At 49.8% G+C, this 26,570-nt stretch overlaps 1 long non-coding RNA gene across 1 annotated transcript; it reads left to right on the forward strand.

Moving 5' to 3' along the window:
* Positions 1 to 301: 301 nt before the first annotated feature.
* On the forward strand, positions 302 to 26,570 carry LOC139670807 (uncharacterized). The gene is made up of 5 exons (XR_011697570.1): positions 302 to 443; positions 6,994 to 7,080; positions 8,082 to 8,165; positions 10,613 to 10,728; positions 26,512 to 26,570. It is a non-coding gene; the product is annotated as an uncharacterized lncRNA (long non-coding RNA).

Consider the following 26,570-nt stretch of genomic DNA (forward strand, 5'->3'; position numbering starts at 1 on the left):
TCAATTCCAGTAGAAGCCACAGTCTGAAAATTTAAACTAGAGAATACTCTGAGATAGTTTCTGACTAATGAATTGCAATATAGTTCAGTATCAAAAGAAGCAGTGATTTAATACTACTGTATTTTAATTGTCTTACTAATTTTGTATTTGTATTTGTATTTTTTCTTACTTAATTCTGTATAACCCCAGTTAGAAAAACCCTCGAAGTACTAAGACTCAAAGAAACCCATTTTGAATTTTATTTTTTCTGTTACAGATAATTCTGCCCGCCCATCCTTCAGCAGTTCCTTTGTGCCACAGTGCAGAGCTCCAGCAGTCCCAGCAGTGTGAGCACACTGTGCTCCACTCAACTTGTCCAGGGTCCAGAGCACTCCCATTCTGCTCCACCGTCCTCATCCTGATTCTTCACCTCCCCAGTGCACTCCTCACTGTGCCTGTGTTGGGTGAGTTCTGCCTCCCTGTGCCTGCCCAGAGCCTGTTTGCTGTGTGTGCCAGGCTGCACTGACCCCTCCCTCACACCCCAGCTGCAGTCCTGTACCCACCTCTGCCAGCAGCCTGGCAGGGATTGCTGCAAGGGCACGTCCTTTTGTCATCACCAGTCGGAGTCAGTCACACCTCGTTCCAGTTATTCCACACACATTCCCATCCTTGCTGAGGGACTGATACAAACTCTGTCCTGGAAGAGGCAGCTTTAGCTGGCACTGTAAGCATGACTGGCATGAGAATTTTTGGGTGGTCCCAGGACCTGCACTGTAATCACAGTGTCTGCTTACACCTCAGTCAAGGAACAAAATCAGATTTTGCTGGCCCCTTAAACCAGCACCATGATCCTGCTGCAAATGCAGCAATACACTGGCCAGCAGAGGCTGTGAGTCTGTAAGCAATTTATTTTTTTCCCTGAGAAGAGGGGATAAATGTCAGCCTCACAGAGAGAGGCTGCTGTTTGACTGCAGGAGTAATTAGATGGACCTTTCCTGACTCCTAGACTGCAGAGTAAAATGCTGCTACTGGTAATAGTGCCCTTTGTGCTGTGTTTAAGAGTCAGTGACTGATGGTTCCTCCTGCAAAGGCACACTTCCCTCTGTGATTAAATATTTACCACAGTGAGAGACCAGCAAAAGGCCTAAGTGTCTCCAATTAACTCTTGTGGAGGTTCATGAGGGACAACAGCACATGTATAAATATTTTAAAGGACCGGGTCAGAGCAGTGTCCATATCAGGCCTCTGCCTGTAGCTCAGGGTTGTGGGTGGGCAGATGGATTTCTGCTCACCAACAAACAGAACCTCCACTTTACTTGCTGTGTCTTTGTTATAGATCACTTGTTAAATTATCACATTAATCATGCATATGAAGAGCTCTGCTTTGCCTGGTGCTTACTAAGGGCAAGCAAAACATCATTAGAGGTGCCACAATCTGTTGTGTTTGTCCTGGGCATTGTTGTTGTGTCCAGGGTTCCCCCCAGGAAGGAAATTCCTGTTTAATTCTCTGGAGCAGGAGGTGTCTGTGTCCATGGGGATCTGCTGCTATGGCAAAGCAAGGACAGGGAATTTTGCCCCAGGGCTGCTCCCAGAGCCCTGCAGGGGTGGGAGGCAGGCAGGGCTGCTCCCCTGGGCTGCTGCTGCTGCCAGAGCCCTGCAGGGGTGGGAGGCAGGCAGGGCTGCTCTGCTGCCAGAGCCCTGCAGGGGTGGGAGGCAGGCAGGGCTGCTCCCCTGGGCTGCTGCTGCTGCCAGAGCCCTGCAGGGGTGGGAGGCAGGCAGGGCTGCTCTGCTGCCAGAGCCCTGCAGGGGTGGGAGGCAGGCAGGGCTGCTCCCCTGGGCTGCTGCTGCTGCCAGAGCCCTGCAGGGGTGGGAGGCAGGCAGGGCTGCTCCTCTGGGCTGCTGATGCCAGAGCCCTGCAGGGGTGGGAGGCAGGCAGGGCTGCTCTGCTGCCAGAGCCCTGCAGGGGTGGGAGGCAGGCAGGGCTGCTCCCCTGGGCGGCTGCTGCTGCCAGAGCCCTGCAGGGGTGGGAGGCAGGCAGGGCTGCTCTGCTGCCAGAGCTCTGCAGGGGTGGGAGGCAGGCAGGGCTGCTCCTCTGGGCTGCTGATGCCAGAGCCCTGCAGGGGTGGGAGGCAGGCAGGGCTGCTCTGCTGCCAGAGCCCTGCAGGGGTGGGAGGCAGGCAGGGCTGCTCCCCTGGGCGGCTGCTGCTGCCAGAGCCCTGCAGGGGTGGGAGGCAGGCAGGGCTGCTCTGCTGCCAGAGCTCTGCAGGGGTGGGAGGCAGGCAGGGCTGCTCCTCTGGGCTGCTGCTGCCAGAGCCCTGTAGGGGTGGGAGGCAGGCAGGGCTGCTCCCCTGGGCTGCTCTGCTGCCAGAGCCCTGCAGGGGTGGGAGGCAGGCAGGGCTGCTCTGCTGCCAGAGCCCTGCAGGGGTGGGAGGCAGGCAGGGCTGCTCTGCTGCCAGAGCCCTGCAGGGGTGGGAGGCAGGCAGGGCTGCTCTGCTGCCAGAGCTCTGCAGGAGTGGGAGGCAGGCAGGGCTGCTCTGCTGCCAGAGCTCTGCAGGAGTGGGAGGCAGGCAGGGCTGCTCTGCTGCCAGAGCCCTGCAGGGGTGGGAGGCAGGCAGGGCTGCTCCTCTGGGCTGCTGCTGCTGCCAGAGCCCTGCAGGGGTGGGAGGCAGGCAGGGCTGCTCCCCTGGGCTGCTGCTGACCAGGGCAGATGATGCTCCAGGAGGGAGATGGGCTGGTCCTTGGCTTGTGTCTTAAGGTCATGGACAGGGTTTGGAGTTCATGGACACTCACAGCTTTTTCATTTCTCTGTGAAGAACAGCTCCAGTTTCTGGTCCATCCCAAACCCACAGTTCTGGAGTTCTTTTGCTCTGCCAGTACCCTCAGTGGAGTTCCTACAGAACCCAGGGCTTGTAGCATTCTGTCTGCAGTTCCCTTCCTTCTGGCTACACCTTGTTTGTTGCAGCAGAATGAGCTGAGGGGAAAAAACTAATCAAACAAAACAAAACAAAACCAAAAGACAAAACATGAAGCTGTGACAGTTGCATCAGAAAAATAATTTGTTTTATTCTGAGCTGTGGTGATGTAACAAAAAGTTTACAGTTCTGAATGTGATCAGGAAACTAATTAATCAACACTGTATCAAACATATGCCTGAAATAGAAGTATGAAGCAAAGCAATTTTTATGCCACCCTCTGAGGTTTGAGATCCCATCTTTATAAGGTGTTTCCAGAGCTTGCAGCAGTTCATGGCACAGAGGCATTGCTGCTCAGACTGGGGCAGTGACAGGAGTACATCTCAGGTGAGGGGGCTGTGCTGCTGAGTGAGTGCAGTGCCTTTGGGACCAGCTCTCCATCGATGTGTCTCCAGGTGAGGGGGCTGTGCTGTTGAGTTTGTTGGGACCAGCTCTCCATCGATGTGTCTCCAGGTGAGGGGGCTGTGCTGTTGAGTTTGTTGGGACCAGCTCTCCATCGATGTGTCTCCAGGTGAGGGGGCTGTGCTGCTGAGTTTGTTGGGATCAGCTCTCCATCGATGTGTCTCCAGGTGAGGGGGCTGTGCTGCTGGGCTGGAGTGCAGTTCCTTTGGGACCAGCTCTCCATTGGATGTGTCTCCAGGTGAGGGGGCTGTGCTGCTGAGTTTGTTGGGACCAGCTCTCCATTGGATGTGTCTCCATCCCACTCACACAGGCACGAGTTTAACTCCAGCTTAGACACTGCTGTGTGCCCAGGATCACCTGAGTGGGGGACACAGGAAAAACACATTTCAGGCAACATCTTCTTTTACAACCTCAGTAACTGCATCCCTGCATGAAGCACCTTAGCAGGGCATGTCTAGAGCAATGAACAGCTGCCAGCACAGCTCAGACAGGCCATCAACACACCTGTGACTGGCTTGGCTGAGAAAAAGAAAAGCTTTTCCTACAGATTATGATCATAACAGTGTCAGACTAATAACTGCTGCTTTCTCCACCCCAAGGTGTGCACAGCACTGTGGCAAACCCACTTCTTGCCATCTCTGTCATCGCAAAGGAATCGCAGTTTGCCCTTTCCACCCCGTCAGGTGCTCAGGACAGTGTGTGGCTGCTGCAAACTGAACATGGTCCCTCCCACTGAGAGCTGGGCTGTTCAGTGGTGTCCAGAGATGCTGTGCAGGGCTACACACACACTCCAGAGGTGGCCAAGGGCCAGGGCACTGGTGCCCCAGAGCTCCGTGCTCCTGCTCCCTGCCAGGGGCTGGGACACGGCTGTGCCTCCTGGAGGGACCAGCCACAGTCCTGGGAGAGCTGCAGGAGTTCCCAGCACGGGAGGGGGACAGACTGAGAGACCCTGGGCATCCAAGAGGGGCTTTTCATTGCCTTTTATTTTTTCTTTTTGTTTGGATGGGAAATATTCTGTAAGATGTTCCTGTATTAAACCAAAAGGATTAAAATTCCCCGTACCCCCCTCCCTTTTTTATTTTTTGTCTTCTCTGAAATAATGTTGGGATTTTTTCAGCATGTTCCTACATGGATTACAAAAGTCTCCACTCAACATACCCTGTTTTCAACTGTAATTACTCCTGTCTGTAGCATGTGCCACAAATACAGTCCTTAAATAAAAATCAGAAAGGAGAAGGACCTGCAAAACAATGAATGATACCCTTTAAAAATTCAGGGAGTGCCCAGAGTTCTTAATTTTCATGAGTTTACTGAGAAGAATAAAAGGAAATGCTTGAACTGGCTGAGGAACCTCAGAGGATGCAGAAGTCCTCCAGTCCTCCAGATTAGATTCTTTGGCAGAAATACAGAGAATTCCCCTGGGTCTTACCGAGGTCTTTCATCTGGAGATGTCAGAGCACTACTTAAGGCTTCAAGGACTGCTTTCATGCTGACATCTGGGGCTGCCACTTCTGAAAATTGCTTTCTAGAAATATTTTGGCACAACACCACAGAAGTTTGGTCCTGTAAAACTGGAGGTGGTGGTGTTGTTTGAACTAGAGAAATTGTAACATTCTACATAAAAAAACCCAACTGCCTGAAAAGTAAAATTTTGTATGACCAAAATTATTACAAACTTACAGAAAGCTTTAAAGATGGTGGCATGGAAGGCACAGACAGATATTTGTGCAGGAGCCTTTATGTATGAGAGATGAAGATAACCAAAAGTTGAATTGCTCTCTCAGCAATAGATCAGTGAAAACAGGAGAGATTTGGATGAAAAACAGGCTCTAAACTTGCATTGATTAGAACTTCACAAGTTTAGTCAGAGTGAACCAAAGTTAAAAAATCACCCTGGTCAAGTGAAATGATTAAGTGGAGACATTTTCCAAGTGAGTGAAATGGTTGCTAAAGGGATCTGACAGTCTGACAGAAAATAGGCATCTGGTGGCAAACTGAAGTGAGAGCAGCTACACAGAACAAAGAAAAGAAATGGAATATTTCACTTGGGTTTCAGTAGAAGAGATCAATCATAGGGTTCAGGTTGGCCTTGCAGCAACTTGTTCTGTGACTGTATTTACAAAAGGTGCTTAAGCACCCTACAATCTGAGCCCTGCTGTTCTTACAGCAACACTAGAAGGGAACTTAAGCTAATGCATTAAAAACTCTCTGGGAACTTTAGTATTTCATTGTTGGATTATGACAGATACAGCTTTCATGAAATGAAATTTTTCCCTCACTGAATCAGAAAATGCACATGGGATTTGCTGACCTGGTTGAGCTGAAGGTGCATCTTTTCAGTCAGGTGGGCACAGAGCAGCATCACAGCTGTGGCCAGAATGGGCTCCCAGCCACCAGGGAGAGCATGGACTGGGCAGGCTGTGCTTCAGAGAGTGCTCCTGCACTGCTGGAGAGAAAGGGTCTGTGCTCAACAGTCCCTCACCCTCCTAAAGCTTTTGTGCTGTTCAGTGAAATGAGAGAAGTTTGCAAATGACAAAATATTTTGACTGGCTTGGCAATGTCAAACTTCATTTTGACATTTCTGAGGCATTTCTATGAAACTGAATCCTTTTGTGAATCGTTGGAAAGTGTGGATTTCTCATTTTAATTCTGGATGCAAACAAACACTGAAATATTTGAATTATCCATATGGTAAAAATTGATTTTGGCCAGTTCTATTCAATAATCATTTTAGACACTGAGTGGATTTTAATGATTCACAAACTTCCCAAGATCTGTCAGATATTTTGTCTGTCTCACCTGTGCCTCGAGCATGGTGAGATGGGTGAATTTTAGAGGAGTCCACCTTAGCCTGACCTGCAGTGACCCTGTCCAACACTGGGACCTTTGGCTTTCTTTCCCCAGGGTGAGCACGTTGGCTCTTGCTGTGGAGCAGTTGTTCATGGAGTGCAGCTTTTAGAGCACAGGTTATGGCTTGGGTAACATTAGGAGTAGGGTTGGCATATAGTCTGCAGTATCTGCTGCAAGCAAGTGCATTTAGAGGGGTCCAGTATAAAATGCACTTTTCAGCCCCTTTCCTGGAGAGATTTCTGCCCTTGCTGTCAGACCACACCTGCTCTAGGGGCAAGGAAGGAAGCCTGGAGGAAATGGTCATGTTTAATGAGCATTTTCCTGCCTATTTATTAGAGTTTGCCCTCTGTTATCAGCATTGCAGTTACAGGCACTGCACATGCTGAGACATGTCCTGGGTTGTCAGGGACAAATCTCCACAGACTCCTGGCCAGCAGTTCCTGGAATCCTCTCTGTCCATGAGGGCAGTGTGTGCCCAGGCCAAGTTTCCTCTGCATAAAGGATAGTGTAATACAGAGATGGCTTTTCTGGGAAGTTCACAGCAAGGCTGAAAGTCGTCTGTGACTTGCAAGTTAGTGTAAGTGTCAGTGAACTCTGAGGATTGAAGCTTAGGCTTTGCTGTGTCTGACAAGCTTCAGTATGATCTATAGATGTGTTCCAAGAAGTCTGTGCCCAGCTGGTGGCAGAATAGGTACATTCAACTTCCTCATGTCTCTGTTAATTTTAAACCATGATGTGCACACAGATACAGGTCAGATTTTGAATTTCATACTGCATCTTGTGATTACAGGTGATTTTCTAAGTGGATCTCAGAAAAAGAATAGGGAATAGGAAAGCACTTGATTACTTGACCTGGATCTTCTACAGCACAGCAAAGGTGAGCAAAAAATTCACATCTGTGTTCAAAGGCAGCTCTGGATTTGCTTCTGTTGGTGAAGAGCAGAAACATTCTGTGCAGTGCCACTGACAGAGCAGTCTGCATTCCCTCTGGCTGTGTCCATGTGCCCATGGCTCCCTGTCCCACAGGGACAGTCCCAGCACAGTGTCACTGCAGTGCCACTCAGGCACACTCTGCATTCCCTCTGGCTGTGTCCATGTGCCCATGGCTCCCTGTCCCACAGGGACAGTCCCAGCACAGTGTCACTGCAGTGCCACTCAGGCACACTCTGCATTCCCTCTGGCTGTGTCCATGTGCCCGTGGCTCCCTGTCCCACAGGGACAGTCCCAGCACAGTGTCACTGCAGTGCCACTCAGGCACACTCTGCATTCCCTCTGGCTGTGTCCATGTGCCCGTGGCTCCCTGTCCCACAGGGACAGTCCCAGCACAGTGTCACTGCAGTGCCACTCAGGCACACTCTGCATTCCCTCTGGCTGTGTCCATGTGCCCATGGCTCCCTGTCCCACAGGGACAGTCCCAGCACAGTGTCACTGCAGTGCCACTGACAGAGCAGTCTGCATTCCCTCTGGCTGTGTCCATGTGCCCGTGGCTTCCTGATGCATCTTGGTTGTCAGCATGGAAAACATTTCTTGGAAGAAGGGAACTAATTTAGAACAGAAGGCATTCTGTTATACCTATATTTATACATATTTCTCTGCACCCTCCAAACCCAGTTTTAAGTGACTATTGAGAGCTGTCACCATCATCTTGGGAACTGATCTGCTGACAGCACATTTCAATCAGTCGTCTCTCACAAGTGTAGAGTTTCTTTCTTTGTTTTTTAAAGCATGTTTGAATATTTCATGGTTTCCCATGGATTAAAGGGAATAGATATGTTTGTCTTTTCTAATTTGACTTATGTCTCTTAGCAGTGCTTTGTGCATGGTCAGATTTAGTTTTCACTACAAAGTCAGTGACTTGGTCTCTCTTTTTATGTGCAGATCTTTTAAGAAGTAGTGGGACAGATGAGGATTTTAAAATGTGCTTGTAAATCCAGAGAGGTTGTCAAGGGGACTCAGCAACAGGTAAAACCTTTCACAGCTGCTTTCAATTCTTTGGTTTGGATGAGGCTGTTTTTCCCCTTCCTGGCATCTGCAGCAGGTCCTTGCCCAGGGCACCTCTCTGTGCTGTGCCCTGAGGGCTTACAAACAGTAAGTGAAGCAGTTACAGTGCAGCTCTGGCCCAGGGGCTTCAGCTGCCCTCACTGAGGTGGGCAGGGATCCTCTTACAGCTGTGCAGGGCAAGGAGCAAGTCCTTGATGGCTGGGAAAGAGAACAAGGGGCCCTTGTCCTGCTCAGGGATGCCAAGAGACTGAGAAGGTCACTGGCATCCTCCTTTCCCCACCTGCCTGTGAAAGATCAGATCCTCCACAGCCCCAGTCCTGCAGAGCCTCAGTCCTTGAGAGTCTCAGTCCTCCAGAGCCCCAGGGTGCCCTGCAGAGCCCAGCCCTGGCACACAGCAGGTTCCTCCACCCCAGAGGGACAGGCTCTGTGGTTGCAGGACTCCTTTAAGAGTCTCACTGAATCTGCACGTGAGCCCAGTCTGCCCATGGAAGACTTTCCATTTGTGCAGATGGCAGCGTTTGGCAGCTCACTGTGATGTTGGCAGTATCACAGGGGTCAGATTTGTGCACAGATGGACTGTCCTTCTTCTGTTTTTTTATTGTAATAGGCCCAGATAGGTTTGCCCACAGTAGTACATATGTGCAGTACAACTCTCCTGGCTCCCTGTCACACAACTCTCTCAGTGAGAGCACACAGAAATCTCTATCCCTCTCTCTTTGTTCACATCCCACGTCCTCTGGGTTGGGGCTGAAGGGGGAGTACCAAGCAGAGCTGTCAAGGATCTTAGTCCTGAGCCATACAATCTGGTGGCAGCACCAAGGACTTGTTCCAGGTTGGTTGTGCAGGTTCCAGTCACCACAACAGTGACACGAGGGGCTCCCACAGTGACACCCAGGGCTCTCCCAGTGACACCAAGGGCTCACAGTGACACGAGGGGCTCCCACAGTGACACCAAGGGCTCTCCCAGTGACACCAGGGGCTCTCCCAGTGACACCAAGGGCTCACAGTGACACCAGGGGCTCCCACAGTGACACCAAGGGCTCTCCCAGTGACACCAAGGGCTCTGCCAGTGACACCAGGGGCTCCCACAGTGACACCAAGGGCACACAGTGACACCAGGGGCTCTCCCAGTGACACCAAGGGCTCACAGTGACACCAGGGGCTCTCCCAGTGACACCAAGGGCTCACAGTGACACCAGGGGCTCTCCCAGTGACACCAGGGGCTCCCACAGTGACACCAAGGGCACACAGTGACACCAGGGGCTCTCCCAGTGACACCAGGGGCTCTGCCAGTGACACCAAGGGCTCCCACAGTGACACCAAGGGCTCACAGTGACACCAGGGGCTCTCCCAGTGACACCAGGGGCTCCCACAGTGACACCAGGGGCTCTGCCAGTGACACCAGAGGCTCTCCCAGTGACACCAGGGGCTCTCCCAGTGACACCAAGGGCTCTGCCAGTGACACCAAGGGCTCACAGTAACACCAAGGGCTCACAGTAACACCAGGGGATCTGCCAGTGACACCAAGGGCTCCCAGTGACACCAGGGGCTCCCACAGTGACACCAAGGGCTCTGCCAGTGACACCAAGGGCTCACAGTGACACCAGGGGCTCTCCCAGTGACACCAGGGGCTCTGCCAGTGACACCAAGGGCTCCCACAGTGACACCAAGGGCTCACAGTGACACCAGGGGCTCTCCCAGTGACACCAGGGGCTCCCACAGTGACACCAGGGGCTCTGCCAGTGACACCAGGGGCTCTCCCAGTGACACCAGGGGCTCCCACAGTGACACCAAGGGCTCCCACAGTAACACCAAGGGCTCACAGTGACACCAGGGGCTCTCCCAGTGACACCAGGGGCTCCCACAGTGACACCAAGGGCTCACAGTGACACCAGGGGCTCTCCCAGTGACACCAGGGGCTCCCACAGTGACACCAGGGGCTCTCCCAGTGACACCAGGGGCTCCCACAGTGACACCAGGGGCTCTGCCAGTGACACCAAGGGCTCTCCCAGTGACACCAAGGGCTCACAGTGACACCAGGGGCTCTGCCAGTGACACCAAGGGCTCTGCCAGTGACACCAAGGGCTCACAGTGACACCAGGGGCTCCCAGTGACACCAGGGGCTCTCCCAGTGACACCAGGGGCTCTCCCAGTGACACCAAGGGCTCTCCCAGTGACACCAAGGGCTCACAGTGATACCAGGGGCTCTCCCAGTGACACCAAGGGCTCACAGTGACACCAAGGGCTCTGCCAGTGACACCAGGGGCTCTCCCAGTGACACCAGGGGCTCACAGTGACACCAAGGGCTCTGCCAGTGACACCAGGGGCTCTCAGGCCTCCCACTGGTCAGGGTACTGGCAGGAGGTGGATTCTAGAAAAGGTTTACTCTCCTCTTTCATTCCCCACAGACTGAGATGATAGACTCGCTGCTAACTGTGAATCCCAAGCCCAGGGGAAACCACAAACTGTATTTGGGCCTGAATCCAAACTGACTTCATGCACCCCAAGCCAAAGTCCAGTCCAGGTGAGTGAGAAGTGATCCCAGGGGTTTTATGCTGCAAAGGTCTGAGATGTTCTGACAGACACCAAGCCAAGGGTTTCAGTCAGCTCTGGGTATTTATGTCTCAGAGAGGGGGGGAGAGGGGGAAAATTGGAAGATAAATGTAACCAGCATCATAATGGTGAGATTTGTCAGAATTTCCATTATCAGAGTGTGTTTACAGGTTGTAAATGTCCCCTCTGGGCTGAGACTTAAAATTCAAGGCCATACACAGGAAATTATATTTATCTTTGCTAAATTAAAACATTGGTTCAGCAGCTTTACAAAAACTACAATCACAAGAAAATCCTCAGAGTGCAAGAAGTTCAGGTACTTCTGGATTCTTTTCTCTTTTTTCAATCTACATTTTCTTTCTGCCTGACAACCATGGCATGTGCTGGGCATTTTAAAGCCTTGGCCTGTTACACTGACATTAGTAGGAGAGATAAATTGAAGAGTAATGTACTGAAATTCTTTCACCTACAAATGCACTTTTCTTGATGACATTTTCTGTTACTTTGTTTGTCAAGCTCCGTAGTGTTCAGTGTTCCTTCTTTATATTTGTAAGAGGATTTTGTTCCAAATAAGTCTTATCACTATTCAAATAGAGTAATTATTTTGTTCATATTAACATTTCCATTCCTACACAATAATAAATATATCTTTAAAATTCTCTGGTTTTAAATTAAAATGCACTTAAGGATTTCTGATTTGCATGCAAATGTCAGGATGAAGGAGAATGTGAGGATATGCAACATAGTATGTAATTTTCAATTAGATATATATATTTTATTATAAATGTCTTCCAACTTTTTTGACTCCTGATAGCCTGTCATGATTATTTTTGTGATTTGGAATATAATTTCTCCTTTAGGTTACTAAGGAGCAGAGACCTCTCTAGTCTCCAGTAATTTTTTCCTCTAATTCCAAGTTGAGCATGAATTGTTATTCACCTGTGTGGGGCCAGTCAAATGGTCTGTGAGCAATTCTCTGTTAAACAGAATTCTGGCAAAAAGTTATCATTTCCCAGAGTATTTAAACTGGTGTTTACTGGAGCTGATCCTTCTTTGGCTGGTTGTGTGGACACCATGCAAAGACCTCTCAGTGCAGACCTACAATGTAAGAAATGCAACAGTTCCTTTGGTAACAAACTTCTAAAAGAGTATTATGGGAATTCAAGGTGAAAGGAAATACTACAGAAAAAGCACTTCAAAGCTCCCGTGGAACTCCTCTAGAGCCAGGATTTCATCCTCTTGCCAGGTCATGTCCTTGGCCTGGCAGCACCAAAGGGAAGCTCAGTGTGCAGAGCTCTCTTACTGCTCAAATGTGCTCTGGAACTTTGGAGATATTTAATAAGAAATGCAAGAATCAGTAAAGTTCAGGAAAAACCCCCACCAAACTATTGAATTCTCTGCAGCAGCCAAAATTGCACTGTGTGTGTGCTTTTAAATAGTTATTATGCACATCCAGGCAAACTGGCCTGTTGAATATACTGCAGAATTTCTGATGGTGAGTATCTTAACCCAGGCTCCAGTCCTGCTGAAGGGGAACATTTAGGGTACCCAGTGACTGCAGTGGGGGTTCTCCTGGGCAGCTTTTGGCCAAGTAGTTTTAGGTATTGTCAAAGCCAATATTTTTTAACTGAGAGGAGCAGTGTTTGCAATAGCCCACCTAAAGCCCCTGGTCCTCATGGTGGTGTTGGAATAGTGTCACTCACACCTTTCTCACTGAGAGAAGGGCAGTGTGGATTAGAGAAGCATTTTCTCCTCCCTCCAGCACCTTAATTAAAGTCAGTCACTTCTGCAGGTCATTCTCAGGTGAACAGGCTGTCTCAGTAATTCATATTATGATGTTTCTGGCACAAGTAAGTCTGTTTCAAAGCTACTGACAGCTCTTTCCAGCCTCTGCAGGTCCCAGTTGCTCTGGGAAGCACTGTGGGTGTTCTGTACACACTCTAATACAAGGAGGGATTCATCAGCCACATGGTTGTAAGTGTGGTGGGAGAAACCATCTCAGGACAATGGCATGGGTCAGGAAAACTTGGAAAAGACGTTTTATGAGCAGTAAAAGCTGCAAAGATTTGAGCTGATCCTTTGCTTTCCTGCTTCCCCCTGTTATTAAAACTCACTTCTCAGAAGAAGGGAGAGTTTAGGCTTTGCTGCACCAAGGACTGTGTTTCTGGGCAGGGCAGGGAGGACACCTGTTTATTATCCCAAAAGCAGCACTGGGAGATGAATCACCAGTTACTCAGCCTGTGAACACAGTCACAGTGCCAGAGAGCTGAGGGGCAGCAGTGCTGGCTGTGGACCTGCACCACTGACTTAGAAAAGGCTGGAGTCTTACATGGAAAAGTAGGCAATCAATGGATGGCAGAACAGTACCATAGAATAAATAAATGTTTAAGAAAAGGAAAAAAGTCAGGAATGAATATGGCAAAGAGAAGTAATTTTGTAGTGCTTTAATGAGAGTCTCCAGCATTGCCATTTTTGCTCATGAGCTGTCCAAGATGGGGTTGTAACATTGCCCTGTCTGATGTGGTGCACAGGTGTCCATCCCCACTGCTGCCCCAGTGCTGGCTGTGGACTGAAACAGAGAGACACAGCCTGGCAGGGGTGTGGGGGCACGTGGAGCTCTGTGTGTGGCTCTGCACTCAGGTGAGTGAAGTTCAGCTCTTCCCAAAGGGGGAGATAGGAGGGCTGTGAGGCTGATGAGCTCCAGCACAGGAAGGGGCTTGGCTGTTGGAGAACTTGAAGTGCAAACAGGTTGTTTTCCTCCCTGGACTGTGGGAGGGACAGTTCTAGCTGGGCTCAGTGTCAGGAAGTGTTGCAGATGTTTTCAGACTGGCCTTATCTGCCCAGTCTGACCATAATACAGTAAGTAAAACCAAGCAGTGACAATAAATAGCTGCTACTCTATTGTTCTGTCTCTCCCTCATCATCTTTGTTTTTCCATTTAGAAAGGAAAAACTCATGAATGATCCAAACTCCTTTGTTCCCACTTCAGAAATCAGAACCTTGGCCAGTCAGTGTCTGTGTTGGCTTTAACTCTGGTCCCTGCTCACTGCTTGGCAAAGGCCTGTGATGTTTGCCTCCTTGCTTCCCTCACACACCTGTTGGTATTCGTTGGGCTTGGGTTTTGCTCCCATGAAATGCATGAATGAATAACTTTTCATGTGTTTTGAAATACATGGGAAGATGTACATACAACATTAAAAATATTTTCTTCATTCTGAGGGATGCAATTTTTTAAAAATACAGTTTGTCCCTCTAAAGAGTGCATCTTCAGCTGTTCCTCTTCACTGGCTCTCACTAGTGCACCACTGCTCTTGCTAATTAATCTCTGCTGATTTTGGCACCTCTGTCAGTGTCAGACTTGATGCCATGTTGTCTCTTAGGAGGTTCCCTCTGCTGAGCTCTCTGTCTCTGTCCCTGTTGTCTCACTCCTGCCCTCATCCTCTCCCTGTCCCTCTACAGCCCAGAGTGTCTGATCTCCCTCCTGTCCAGGCTTTCTTTTCTGTGCTGTCTCCCATGGTTGCCACGAGCACAGAGCAGCTCAGGACAGGCCCCAAGCACACAGCCAGTCCTTTCCACTTAGGTTTAACAGACCCAGTGGCCTTGTGAGTGCATTCTTGGGCAGTAACAGAAAGGTTTAACAGAGCCTTTAATATGCTGAGCTCAAATCCAGGCAGCCCACCCTCATTTTCACCCATTACAGAAACCCAGAGGATCAAAGGGCCAACGTTTATTACCCGGGACTTTGTTTTCCTCACTGGTGCTTCCTTTGATTCAATTAGTATGTCCTGCTGTTATGTGAAGAGCAGACTTTGCCATGATTTTACATGACTCCTCAGCCTGTGACTGTGGAGTCAGGACACTGGTACCAACTTTAGCAGACACCAGGAGAAACTGGGAAAACCACAGTGTTATGGGTTCACCTAGGTGGACCTAGGTTTGGGCTCTGAAGTTTGGACTAGGCCCCTTCTTTCCCCTCTCTTTTCCTCCCTTTCCCTGGTGTTAGGAGGGAGGCTTTTCTCTCTGTGCTTGGAGGGGTTGGCAGTTGCTTATCTCAAACCATGACACACAGTAATTCCTCCACTGCCAAAGCTGCACTCAGGCTGGCTTTCCATCTCCTGGGTATCATGGATGTGCCTGGCCTGGCACAGGGACATTTCCTGTGGCCTTGCCCAAGTGCAGAAGTAGAGGATGTTCTTTGTAGTTTGATTCTACCTGTGCCTTCTTATGTGGTGTTGTCTCTGGGCAAATATTCCTGGCTGTGGGCTGTGTGAATGCAGAGACAGGGTCTGACAGGCCCTGCTCAGCTGTGTGGGCCCCACTGGCCCCTTCCCTGTGAGTCCCTGAGGGTGCTGGGGACAGTGCCCAGTGCTGGCTCCCCTTGCTGCATCAGGCCATGAGGTTCACAGGAGAGTGTGCATGTGCTTAGCCTTAATTAAGGTTATAACTGAGAGGATGCCCAAATGTTGCCTTTATTCTGCAGATCACTGAAATCTTACTACTGAGCTTTGACTCCAGCATCTGCTGGCACGGTAACTGTAGAGCTCAGTGAAGAATCCACGTGTGGTGATGGCTCAGCACTGACAGTATGGCTAAAACAGACCAGTGTCAGTCTCTGCAGATCTTCACTGCTGAGTGCTGAGGGGACAGGAGGGCTCAGACAGGAGGTGGGTTACTGCATTTTCACTCTGGGTGTGCTTGGTTTGCCCCTCCAAGCCCTGACAGTGCCCAACAGCTGCACATGCTGCACAGTACTCTGGTTTCACTGGCTTCCTCAGCTAAGTGTCCCCCAAACCACAAAGCCTGAGTGCTCTGTGGCTGCAGGATACACCCAGTGTGAGAGCTGACTCCCCTCCTGCTGCAGTGTACTGTTCCTGCAGCTCTCAGTGGTGCTGCTGCAATTTATCACCATCAACTGTTTCCTACTGGAACAAACAATACTCATCAGGCAATCTCGATTCAAATTAATTCAAAAGCACCATAACTGAAAAGTGAGCAGTCTCTTCGTGTTGTTTCTTTTAACAACATTTTATGATATGACTAGACTACAAATAGCTCTATTCATGATAAATTGGCAACTTTGCAAATTGTATATGCTAAAAGCTATTTGTTGTACAAGCTGTTCTGGAAAAATTCTTTTCTGAAATCTTGTCTGCCAGGGGGATGTGAGGCATGAGTTGGATGGTGTCCCCTCTCAGGAGCCCGTGGCTGTGGGGACAGTGCTGAGAAAGGGCCATCTGGGCCCACAGCCTTTAATTGCTCCAAGGTGATCACTGCAGGGCACCAGAGCAGAGGGCAGTCCCCTTGGAGGCAGTTTTCCAGTCTGGTGAGAAAACATGCAAGGGTGAAGGAGAGCCAAGGGCTGGAATAATTGCTTGTGGTGCCAACGTTTGCATGTGGCTCTCTGAAGAGCCCTTTGAAGGCACAGTGGTCTTCCCTTCCTCCAAATGCCCTAGAACACCTCCCCTTCAGTGTCCACCAGGAGTTCTGCTGTTACCCCTCAGAGATTGCTGCATTTTCAGCATGAGCCCAGGACACCGTTCCACTGTACTTTGAAGGCTGAGTGAGCTGCTGAAGGAGACCTAATATGGTTTTGTTCATACTGGTAAATATCTCAATCAATGTAATTTATGGTGTGGTGTGGAACAAGCCATTAATGCATCTGCCCTGTAGACATTACTGCAGCAAGTTACATCTGTATTTGGGGAAATGTATTTCTCTAATATTTGTGTCGTGAAACAAATGCTTTTGCCACCAGAAAGGGAGCATAAATTCTCCTTCTGGAGTAACTTCTCTGAGATATATAAGGATGTCCACCATGACATGTTGGTAAAGTTTTAGTAGCAGCTACTACAGTATCTCCAGAGCTCAGGAGAAGCATTATAGTTACGTTTAATGCACTTATCAAATCATTCCAATTCCTACCCCTGAGTGAAACTTTGTGTCTGGGAAAACCAGCCCCATTTGCTCTGGGCTCTTCTTTTGAATTTCTTCTTACTTTCATAATAATAATTGTAAATACACTGGAGGTTACAAGCTCTCTGCAGAGCAGCTAGAAGCTCTTGAGGAAAACTGGGACATGAATGTGAAGTCATCTGTGGGCTAAAATTTCTATTCTGCATATGAGATACATCCCAAATGGTGTAATCTGAGAGGAACAGCCTTGTTCCTGTTCAGTTTGCCTTAAGGTGCCTTCCCTCTGACAGAGCCGGGCCCAGGCTGTGAGACCCAAGTGTAACTCCTTGGAGACGCTCTGTTACCTTGCGGGAGCTGCTGCAGCCCCAGAGCAACGTGCGGGGGGATGAAGCCCTGCAAGCACAGCGGGAGCTGGGCCGGGAGGGGGAGAGCAGAGCGCGGCAACTGCAGCTGCGCTCGGGTGTCCTTTGGTGAGGGCAGAGGGGCGGCACACGCAGCCCCGCCTGTGCTCCCTGCTCCGGCCGGGGGTCACAGAGGGCTCCCAAAGGGGGATGCAGTGTTGGGGGGCAGTGTGGGGTGCAGTGTTGGGTGCAGTGTTGGGGTGCAGTGTTGGGTGCAGTGTTGGGTGCAGAGTGTTGGGGTGCAGTGTTGGGTGTGCAGTGTTGGGTGCAGTGTTGGGTGCAGAGTGTTGGGGTGCAGTGTTGGGTGTGCAGTGTTGGGTGCAGTGTTGGGTGCACAGTGTTGGGGTGCAGAGTGTTGGGGGGCAGTGTTGGGGTGCAGTGTTGGGGGGCAGTGTTGGGTGCACAGTGTTGGGGTGCAGAGTGTTGGGGGCAGTGTTGGGGTGCAGTGTTGGGGTGCAGTGTTGGGGTGCAGAGTGTTGGGGGGCAGTGTTGGGTGCAGTGTTGGGTGCAGTGTTGGGGTGCAGTGTTGGGTGCAGTGTTGGGTGCAGTGTTGGGGTGCAGAGTGTTGGGGTGCAGTGTTGGGTGCAGTGTTGGGGTGCAGTGTTGGGGCGCAGTGTTGGGTGCAGTGTTGGGGTGCAGTGTTGGGTGCAGTGTTGGGTGCAGTGTTGGGTGCACAGTGTTGGGGTGCAGAGTGTTGGGGTGCAGTGTTGGGTGCAGTGTTGGGGTGCAGTGTTGGGGTGCAGTGTTGGGTGCAGTGTTGGGTGCAGTGTTGGGTGCACAGTGTTGGGTGCACAGTGTTGGGTGCAGTGTTGGGTGCAGTGTTGGGTGCAGTGTTGGGGTGCAGTGTTGGGTGCACAGTGTTGGGTGCAGTGTTGGGTGCAGTGTTGGGGAGCAGTGTGGGGTGCAGTGTGGGGTGCAGTGTTGGGGAGCAGTGTTGGGTGCAGTGTTGGGTGCAGTGTTGGGGAGCAGTGTGGGGTGCAGTGTTGGGTGCAGTGTTGGGTGCAGTGTTGGGGTGCAGTCTTGGGGTGCAGTGTTGGGTGCACAGTGTTGGGTGCAGTGTTGGGTGCACAGTGTTGGGTGCACAGTGTTGGGTGCACAGTGTTGGGTGCAGTGTTGGGTGCAGTGTTGGGTGCACAGTGTTGGGTGCAGTGTTGGGTGCACAGTGTTGGGTGCAGTGTTGGGTGCACAGTGTTGGGTGCACAGTGTTGGGTGCAGTGTTGGGTGCAGTGTTGGGGTGCAGTGTTGGGTGCAGTGTTGGGTGCAGTGTTGGGTGCAGTGTTGGGTGCACAGTGTTGGGTGCACAGTGTTGGGGTGCAGTGTTGGGGTGCAGTGTTGGGGTGCAGTGTTGGGGTGCAGTGTTGGGGTGCAGTGTTGGGTGCAGTGTTGGGTGCAGTGTTGGGTGCAGTGTTGGGTGCACAGTGTTGGGTGCACAGTGTGGGGTGCAGTGTTGGGTGCAGTGTTGGGTGCAGTGTTGGGTGCACTGTTGGGTGCAGTGTTGGGGTGCAGGTGGCAGTGCCAGGACAGCCAAAGGCAGCTGTGGCTCAGGGAACTGAGACAAACACCTCTGGTCCCTGGAGCAGGCACTTCTGTGTCTGTGGGTGGGTAAAACATCCACATCTCAGAGGGATGGGAGAACGCAGGAGCTGCCCAGAAATGTTTTCAGCTTACAGCTTGGTTAGATGCATTGGAAATCTCTAAATTTTGCTTACTGTATGGACTATAACAACAAAAAATGGTATTCACTAAAGACTAAAATTGCACCAACTTAGCTGGAATCTCATTCAATCCCTCGAGCTGGTGACCAGTGTGTGCTGCACATTCATCTGTATGCAGTGTGATTGTAATTATGGGATCTTTGTTAGTCTAACTCCACAGAACAAAGAAGTGCTTAGACACTAGCTGGCTATCTTCCTGATTTTTAAAGCCAAATGTCTAATTAGAGCACTTCTGTTTCTTACATTTTTTTCAATTCTGGAGAGTGAAAGACAAGAATCTCAACCCAGCTGTGGCTCTTCTATAAACTTCAGCTTATTAGAGCTTCTGGGTCAGATTCTCTGGTGGTGTAACTCCCCAGATTTACCCTTCTGCTGCTGTAACTTCAGATCTAAATCCAATTCTCTGTGCATCTGCCCACATGTGTGTCCTGTGTATGTAGCACAGCCCTGGCAGGTACAAAGCACTGTGGCTGTTCTGGCTGTGGTGGGACTGCAGTGCTCTCTCACCTGCTGGGTATCCTTTGCCCTCCCTTCAGAGCACTGATGGGGCAGAATTCCTGAAGGAGGGTGATACAAACATAGTGAGACAGGATATGTTCAAGAAGAAAATTTAATTTCAAGAGGTTTGTACAGAATTTTTATTGGCCTCAGGTGGAATGCTGAGAGTTTATCTTGATGAATCCCTTCTACAGATCCATTTCAAATCCTGCATTATGCTGTTTGTGCTGGAGTGCACTTTAATGGTGCATTGCACATGTGGTTATTCAGCTGGATTTAAAACTTCTTCTGGAGATTGGAATAATTATTCTGGACTGTAAAAAAAGTGTAATAAGCTGAAATGTTAAAATATTTACACACAGAGAAGTTTATTTAATCTTTGGCACCTACATACGTTTTAGAGAGTCGTGTTAGTAAAGCAAATATGGGACTGTGGGTTGGAGCTGTCCTCAGAATGGACTTGATGGTTAAGAAATGAGCCTTTTTAAAATTTTACTGGGTCCCTCAGTGGCTCACAATCGAAATACTGATATTTTATTAGTTTAATATTTTGTACTTTTAAAATCATACCTGGGTGTTTCCTTTCTGTTGTGATTGTGTAAGCACAATACATCCTGGGATTATTTAGATAAATCCCATTAGAGTCTGTAAAGGTGTTTAAGCTACTGGGTGAAGTCTTCACTTTTCCTGATTTCCATATCTATTTGCCTTTTATCTTCAGAAAAGTGTTCTAATTTTTATTTTTAATGACAACAGGCCACACCTGGCTGCCATTTACCATGCTGCACCTTTATTCTAATTAGGATGCCATGTTTGGGGGACCTGTTTCAGAAATAGTTAAAGGAAAAAACCCACCCTCTTCTTTTATGTTTTGTTCCAGCGAAGGTTTGGGAGGGTTGTCACTGGGGCCCAGTCAAGGGGGGAAAGGGTAATAAAAGGCAGGTCACTGGTGAGCACCCAGAGGGGGAGAAGGACTAGTGGAGCTGCTGGGTCTGTTTCTCTTCTTCTCTAATTGCATTCCAAATGATGGAACCTTAACAAGGAAGGATTGGAGCTGTTGTGCAAAGGCAAAGCACAACTTCCTCTGTCCTGGCACTGCCAAATGAGATTTACAGGGGATAAAGTCATGGAAATGGAATGTCTTCAGTGTCCCTGGTGTTTGTTCACTGACTACAGCCAGCATAGGGATCACTATTTATTTTTGTAGTCTTTATGCTTCCTAAATGTAACTGCAAATGTGCTTTGTCTTCTCTGTGTGCACAGGACATCCCATCTAGCTGGTGATTCAGCTCCTCTGCAGCCACTGGGTGCTCAGAACATGCAGCCAGAGAGCAAAATACAGCTGTGCAGAGCAGGGAGCGAGGCTTGCAGAGCCCTGCTGGACACTGCAGCAGGCCAGGAACCTGCATGGCAGCTGGAGAGTTAGGGGTTGTTCTTAAAAACCAGAATGGAAATAAATAACAGTGCGCTGACCGGGATTTTAGAAATTAGGTTTTTAATGGATCTTCCCAGGAAGGGTCAGGACAGAAGTGGAAGCTCCAGCAGGTGATTGGTGCTGCCCCAGGATCAGGTGCATCTGTCAGGGTTCTGACATGGTTGTTCATCACCAGTTTGCAACATGCTTTATGCAGCCAGGAGCACCTTTCCCTGAGTGCTGGTGATGAGGGACTGCACCACGTGCTCTGGCTCCCTGTGCTCTCGTTAATCCAATTAGCAGTTGTGTTTCTAGCTCAGGTCCAACCACAGTGCAGTGTGACCACAATGATGAGGGAGTTCTGTGCCTGCACAGGCAGATCCAATGTTGCTGGATGGCAAAAACAAACAGTTCTCCCAGCAGATGTTGCTTCATGGGGCAAGGCTGTTCCTTCATTTACATACAGGTGAAGATCTAATCTCTATTTGCATCCTTTGCCAACAGTTGGCACCTTTGTGGACTTAGAAACATTCACGTGTTAAAACCAGGAAGGAGCTTGAGCCCCTGCTCCTGGACAAGGAGGCTGAATTGGAGTGGGAAGAGAAGGAATTTCTTGCACCCAGAAATGAGATCCCAGTCCCAAGGCCTTTTCCCATCATTATGAGCACTCCTTACAGAGTGTGTGTGGCTGCAGTGAGGAAGGGTCAGTGCTGGCCTGCACAGCTCACCTTCTGCTGCTCTTAGTGGCCCTCAGGATGGAGTGGAGGGAGTTTCTTGCAATGAAATTGAACCCCAAACTGTGACATATGTGACATTTGTGGCAATAAACAAATTCACGTTCTTGTGGTTAAATATCATATTTTGTAAAGATGATAAAGACATGGGCCACAAAACAGAGAGTCCTTAGTATTTCAGGCAACAGAAATGTCCTGTGTGTCTGTTCCTTAAATTGTCTACCCAGGAGCTGGAGGGAAGTGTAGTCAGGAGGAGACTTCTCACTAGGAGGGACACTTGTGCCTCTCTGTTTCCTCCTGTCCCGTTAGAACAGCAAATAGCACAGTGGTTATGGTGTTCATGTTTGGGCAAGCAGGGTGTGATTCTGCCCTGCACAGGGCCAGGGCAGTGGAGATTCCAGTCCTGAACTGCAGGTGTACCCCGGGTGAGGCTGTGCCTCCTGGAGCAACCAGCTTAAGGGTGATCTTCCTGTCATTACAAGGGAGTTGGGAGATGGGGACTTGTGAGCTTCTTCCACCCACAAATTGAGTGGTGTGTGTCTTCATCTGATTCCTTCCTCTCTGCTGCCCTTTCTGTAAGACCTTGAAAGTTTATTCTTAACAGCACCTTCTCTTCTTTCTTTCCCACCACAATTAAAGTTGCACTTTTAATAATCTGACATTATTAAACGTGAAGGAGCTCTGTCAGAACGTGTGTAACATCTCCAGCAGCAGAATTTCTTGTTAAACTGAGGAAACCTGTCAATCCTTAAGGCTAATTCATGCAGCTTTACAGGAGTTAAACACCATTTTTAGGAAGCCAATTTATATCATAAGTCAGGGATTAAAACAGAGTCTGTTCTCTGTACAGCTTCTGTCTAAAGCACTACAGACTTTTGGTTTGAGGGATTCCTATTGGCAAGGGAATTGTAACCAGAAGTGCTGGAAATGTAAGTAAGGTGGCATTTCATGGAAAGAAGAGGTGTCTGTAACCTGTTCCTGGCTGGGGCAGAATTCCTCTTCAAAAAATGGTCTCCTCTTTGTAATTAGAGAGTTCAACTTGGTTAAGAGCATTCCTGACTCCTGGAAGTGGGACTTGTGTTAGGAGTTCTGTACCAGCCCCGCAGACTGTGCCCAGGAGCCCTCACACAGGACTGGGGGAGATTTTACCCATGTGCTGGGACTGAGGTGAGACTGACTTACTGCAGTTGTCCTGAGTATTGGAGACACTTTGTTTATATTTACTCTTCCTCTGAATTCTTTTCTGTTGACAAAACATAACGATGTTTCAAAGGGTGTTTCCATTTACCAGTCTGAGCTTCTGAAAGCCCCTGACTCTCATGCCTCTTAGGAGAGGCTGCTCTGGTTGGCTCGTTAAAGCAGAAATTGCTTTACAAAGCATTTACTAATGTCATCTGTTCAACTGAGTCCTGACATGGGTTTCTGCATGAGACTCGTCTGTCTGCTGGGACAGTTGGTGTAGAGTTTTTTTCTTCTTTGGGAAGAACAGATCAGCACCTAATGCTCTTCACAGACTATTCTATTCTGAGCTGGAAGGGACCCACAAGGATCATCGAGTCCAACTCTTAAGTCAATGGCCCACAGAGGGGATTGAACCCATGACCTTGGGATTATTGCAACCAAGTTTTAACCAACTGAGCTGATCTCAGGGTCAATTATTTATGGCCATCAGTGTGACTGTCATGGAAGAAAGGCCCCACCCATTTCTGAGTATATACTCTAAGTCCAGTTTCACAGCAAACAGCTTTGTTGTAATTTGAGCTGTGACAGCCATGAAGCCCCAAACAGAAAGGATTAAGATGACATTTTTCTGAGAAAATGCCTGTCCACCAAAATTGAAAGTGGCCTCATAACCTGCTGGGGTTTATTATCATTTTTATTTGGAAAGTTGTGAGTTTTGGCTGCTAGATCAGCATCAGTTGCTCCCATAGAATCCTGTTGTAGCTTTTGGCTGAGGCAGAAACACTGAACAGAGGCACTCCAAGGCTGTGTCTGTTAGATGGGAATTGTCACAGGCCCTGCTGGCCAAGATGAGTAGGGACATTTCTCCAATGAAACTGAGGAGACATTGAAATATAAACTGACACAGAAAATGCATACTTCGTTGTGATCAAGTTGCAGGAGGGAGACCTTTCCTTCTACTCAGATTTGCTCCCAACAGACAGCATTTACTGGCCAGTCTGTGTATTGATGCAATCTATGAACAGAAATATAGAGGGACAGACAGACAACGACAGACGACTGTCATAAGAATAGTTATTCCAAAATGATTTACTGGGCAAGCAAACCTCAGGAGCTGTAATGACTGTTTAGAATTGTTGTTTAGAACCAAGCAAAGAACACAAAGGAAACACCCACACCAGCAAACCGAGGCACTTAATTAGATCTTGAATTTCCATTCAGTTTAGGGGTGGATGGGGCTAATTTTTCTCCCTTTTGTGTGCACTTTGCAGCGCATAATTGGCAGGGGACAAATGAATTATTTCATTTATCTTCCCAGAGTCTGAGCCTGCTGCTACAGGCTGTCAGCTACCAGCAAAGGAGCACTTCATTCAAAATACTGTTGAAAAGTTGGGTTCAGTCCTGTTGCATCTGCCATGCAGATGGGATGCTACTTTTTGTTCAAATAAACAGAAGAAGCAATTAAGCCCCTTTTGGAGTAAGATATCTGAAACAATAGGAGGCACCATCTGAAACACAGTCTCAATCAGATGCTGAATGATGTGGATACCAGAGTTTCATAAAAGGTTGAATGCAGGCAGAGATTGCCTAAGTCTGATTTGGGGCTTTTCTTCACTTTTCTTTTAGCTTGTTTTTGAAGTTATCTGTGTATGAACAATGATATGACCCGAAGTAGAGGTAGCAGCAAGAGACAATAGAGAAAAAACTCCTGAAGTCTCCAGTTTGTTTTTAGCCCTGGCAGCAGGGTGTGCCCCCCTGCCTGGCAGTGCCCGGTGGGACCCCAGCCCTGCACCCTGTCCCTGCTGCAGGTGAGTCCCTGCTGGGACAGTCCCTGCCTGGGACAGTCCCTGCTGGGACAGTCCCTGTCCCTGCTGCAGGTGAGTCCCTGCTGGGACAGTCCCTGCCTATGACAGTCCCTGCTGGGACAGTCCCTGCTGGGACAGTCCCTGTCCCTGCTGCAGGTGAGTCCCTGCTGGGACAGTCCCTGCCTGTGACAGTCCCTGCTGTGACAGTCCCTGTCCCTGCTGCAGGTGAGTCCCTGCTGGGACAGTCCCCGCCTGTGACAGTCCCTGCCTGTGACAGTCCCTGCCTGCACACTGTCCCTGCTGCAGGTGAGTCCCTGCTGGGACAGTCCCCGCCTGTGACAGTCCCTGCCTGTGACAGTCCCTGCCTGCACACTGTCCCTGCTGCAGGTGAGTCCCTGCTGGGACAGTCCCTGCTGGGACAGACCAGTTGGGACACAGCAGTGCTTGTTCTGCTGGTTGCAGGTACCTCAGTGACTCAGGCACACAGGAGCAAGTTGGCATCTCTAATTGTTATTACTCTTACTTTTACACTTGCAACTATATACCTTTCTTCCTTTTCCCCCCCATTTATTTATTTATTTATTTCTGACTGTGGCTGACTGATTTTGGTGGTGTGACATTTGTCCCAGTACAAGAGACAGCTGATGCACAGGAATGTTTGTACAGCACAGGAATAGATAAGAAATCTCAGGAAAACAACCCCAATACATTGGTTGTCTTCACGAGTGTCAGACTGGCATATGAAGTGGCAAACCTGTGTATTCACAGGTTTTGAAATATGATGTATCTTGTGTTAAAATAACCTTTTGCATGTGTCCCATTGAGTCACATCTCAGTTACACAGGTAAATTAGTCCTCATCCTGCCTTTCCTTGTTTTAAGGGTGTGTGCTGTTTCCCATGACAGCACAACCTCCCAAGTGTTCCTGTGAAGTGTGCAAGTAAGATGTCTCCTCAAAGGCCCTGCTGCCTGTGTTGGAGGAGTTGCTGCATTTAATGGGAGGCACGTTCAGCACCAGTCCCATTGGTAAATGCTGATGGCCCCTGACCCACAGCCCCACACGTGCTGGGGCCGAGGCACACAGAGCTGTCCCTGAGGTTGCTGATGGCCACTGACCCACAGCCCCACAGAGCTGTCCCTGAGGTTGCTGATGGCCACTGACCAACAGCCCCACACGTGCTGGGGCCGAGGCACACAGAGCTGTCCCTGAGGTTGCTGATGGCCACTGACCCACAGCCCCACACGTGCTGGGGCCGAGGCACACAGAGCTGTCCCTGAGGTTGCTGATGGCCACTGACCAACAGCCCCACACGTGCTGGGGCCGAGGCACAAAATGCCATTTCTGAGGGGCACTTGGGGTTTTATGGGGCACTGAGGGGAACGTTCCAGAACCGGAATGGGATTGGCTGAGCGCGTCACCAGGGCAACAGGCAGCCAATGGGGCAACGGCGGGCACACCGACCAATGAGGGCACAGGCTCGGGGCAAGGGCGGGAAAGTGTCTGAGGGGAGAGACAAGATGGAGGACGAGAGACAAGATGGAGGACGGAGCGGGAAGGCCGTGAGGGAATGGGCACACAGAGCTGTGCCCACCCCGTGCCATGGACACTGTGAGCTGAGCTGCCACAGCAGCAGTTGGGGCTGAGGGCTCTGATTGCTGCACTGCACATGGCCCTCACAGCACTGCCCCAGGCCCGGGGGGCTCACGCTGCTCTCCCACAGAACTCTGCCCTTACCATGGCCCTCACAGCCCCCTGGGCAGCACTGCCCCAGGCCTGGGGGGCTCACGCTGCTCTCCCACAGAACTCTGCCCTCACAGCACTGCCCCAGGCCCGGGGGGCTCACGCTGCTCTCCCACAGAACTCTGCCCTTACCATGGCCCTCACAGCCCCCTGGGCAGCACTGCCCCAGGCCCGGGGGGCTCTCACAGCTCTCCCACAGAACACAGCACTGCAAAAATAGAGGGACTTAGACAAATGTAGAGGGACCCTTGAACTTATTAGTCCAACAAGTAAGAAAAGACATGGTTAAATGTGAATAACAGCACGTTATTCACATTTATGTACTCCAAGTTTCCCTCTTCTTTTCATCTAGCAGCAAGTGTGAGGTTTGCGTGAAGTGCTGCTGAAACTCAGGGCTGAGCAGACTGAAGC

The sequence above is a fragment of the Pithys albifrons genome, chromosome 4, assembly GCF_047495875.1.
Source record: "Pithys albifrons albifrons isolate INPA30051 chromosome 4, PitAlb_v1, whole genome shotgun sequence".
NCBI classification, from domain to species: domain Eukaryota; kingdom Metazoa; phylum Chordata; class Aves; order Passeriformes; family Thamnophilidae; genus Pithys; species Pithys albifrons.